This window comes from Gobius niger (genome assembly GCF_951799975.1).
Source record: "Gobius niger genome assembly, chromosome: 6".
NCBI classification, from domain to species: domain Eukaryota; kingdom Metazoa; phylum Chordata; class Actinopteri; order Gobiiformes; family Gobiidae; genus Gobius; species Gobius niger.
This window is the reverse complement of record NC_136857.1, coordinates 1,935,873-1,938,361: the sequence shown is the minus strand read 5'-3', so window position 1 is coordinate 1,938,361 and position 2,489 is coordinate 1,935,873.

The window sequence follows — 2,489 nt, the reverse complement described above, 5'->3', positions numbered from 1 at the left end:
TTGTTGGGCCAATTTTCGTGACTTTTTTGTCACTTTTTCGTCTAATTATTCGCATTTTTTCGTCCATTTTTTCTAAATTTTTCATCAAATTTTTCTCACTTTTTTGTCATTTTTTGTAAATTTTTTGTCACTTTTTCGTCAAATTATTCGCATTTTTTTGGCAATGGCAACTTTATTTATAATGCACTTTAAAACAACTTTTTTGTAAATTTTTTGTCACTTTTTTGTCAAATTATTCGCATTTTTTTTGTCAATTTCTTATCACTTTTTCGTCCATTTTTTCTAAATGTTTCATCAAATTATTCACACTTTTTCCTCAATTTTTTCTCAATTTTTCGTCAAATTTTTCTCACTTTTTTGTACATTTTTTGTCACTTTTTCATCAAATTATTCGCATTTTTTGGTCAATTTCTTTTCACTTTTTCGCCCTTTTTTTCCGCAATTTTTCATCAAAATTTTGCCACTTTTTAGTCAAATTTTTGTCAATTTTTGTCATTTTTGTAAATTTTTTGTCACTTTTTCGTCAATGTTTTCTCACTTTTTTCACATTTTCCTCCTTGTTTTCGTCTCAGTTCTGTCGCTATTTTCACACCTTTTTTTCCAGAAGCTTTTGGATTGGGGTAAAGCTGGAGAAAATGTGCTCGGTTCAGGTGGGAGTTAAGGGGTTAATATTGCCTGCGGTTCACAAACTATCCACCAGGGGAGTGCTGCAGCGCTCTCAGCACCCTGGGTTCCCACGGCCTTGCCTTTTTGAATTCACAAGAAAAAAATCCAATACTATAGATTCTAAAAGATTAATTACAAGTTCAATCAGTCGAACCCTGAAGCCCTGAAGAAGCGGCTTTGATGAGAAAGTTCAACCTGGTTCGAGTGCTTGGACTTGAGAAAATAAAAACACATGAGCTCCTGCACGACTGAGAGCAAACAAAATAAAAAGTGCATTTTAAGCCACTCTGTTCTTGGAAAGTCTCCGTAACAGCATCGCCGCACAAAACCATCGATGTGATAAGGCGCCAATGCAAGCGGAGGGCGGCGTTACCGTAGAAACCAACAGCGAGGCTTAAAACCCCTTAACTCCCACCTGAACCGAGCACATTTTCTCCAGCTTTACCCCAATCCTGTGAAAATAGCAACAAGACTGAGACGAAAACATGATGGAAATGTGACAAAAAAATGACAAAAAAGTGGCAAAAATGTCACAAAATTTGACAAAAAAAGACCAAAATGTGACAAAAATAGACGGAAAAATAACAAAAATGACAAAAAAAGTGACAAAACATTAACAAAAAAGGACGAAAAAGTGATAAGAATTTGACGAAAAAAATCACGAAAAAAATCACGAAAAAATGACAAAAAAGTGACAAAAAAATTACAAAAAAGTGACAAAAAATTACAAAAAAGTGGCAAAAAAATGACGAAAAAGTGACAAAAAATTACAAAAAAGTGGCAAAAATGTCACAAAATGTGACAAAAAAAGACCAAAATTTGACAAAAAAAAAGACGAAAAAGTGACAAAACATTTACAAAAAATGACAAAAATGTGATAAAAATTTGACAAAAAAAATCACGAAAAAAATCACGAAAAAATGACAAAAAAAGTGACCAAAAAAAGACTATAAAGTGGCAAAAATGTCACAAAATTTGACCAAAAAAGATCAAAATGTGACAAAAAATTGACGGAAAAATGACAAAAAATAAAAATAAAAAAATAAAAAAATAAAAAAATAAAAGACAAAAATGAGCTGAAACCCCCCCAAAAAAATTCTGGAAAAAAAACCTGATGACGTGAGGAAACTTATCCATTTAGATGAGTTTTGTAGATCTTAGCTTTCAAATGAGGCGTCACACTGGCCTACAGGATTTGGGTAAAGCTGAACTGTTTCAGTCTCAGTTCAGGCGGGAGTTAAGAGGTGAATCATCGACAGATTCTGTGACCTTTCACCTCGGTAATACAGCAGAAGACTCTGATTACGCTTCATAAAAACAAGAACATAAAAGCGGCTCTGAGGGAGAAACAAAACGGCCAAAGTGCAAGAAACATTTCCACGACAGAAGATTTACACACGAAAAGGAAAACAGTCGAGTGCAAAAGCCAGAGCGCCCCCTGTCCTCAGCCAACGGTGGTGCTGAATTAGACTTTCCAAAAATAAATAAAACGCGCTCTGCAAAAGGCATTTAAAAGATTCTGAAATGGGAGTGGGACTTTCCTGGTTAAATAAAGGTCAAATAAGGATGAAATGCACCCCAGGACACTGTCAACATGAATGTAGAAAAGCAGGGGCGGACCGGCCATGAGCACAGAAGGGCCACCGGTCCCGCCTCAACCGAGCTTTACCCAAATCTAAAAGCTAAAAAGGAAAGCATCAAAATAGCGAGAAAAAGAGGATGAAAACATGAGAAAAACACAGAGCAAAAAACACGACAAAAAATGATAGAAAAAATAATTAAAATTTCAACAAAGATGTGACATAAATGCAGCAAAAATGCGA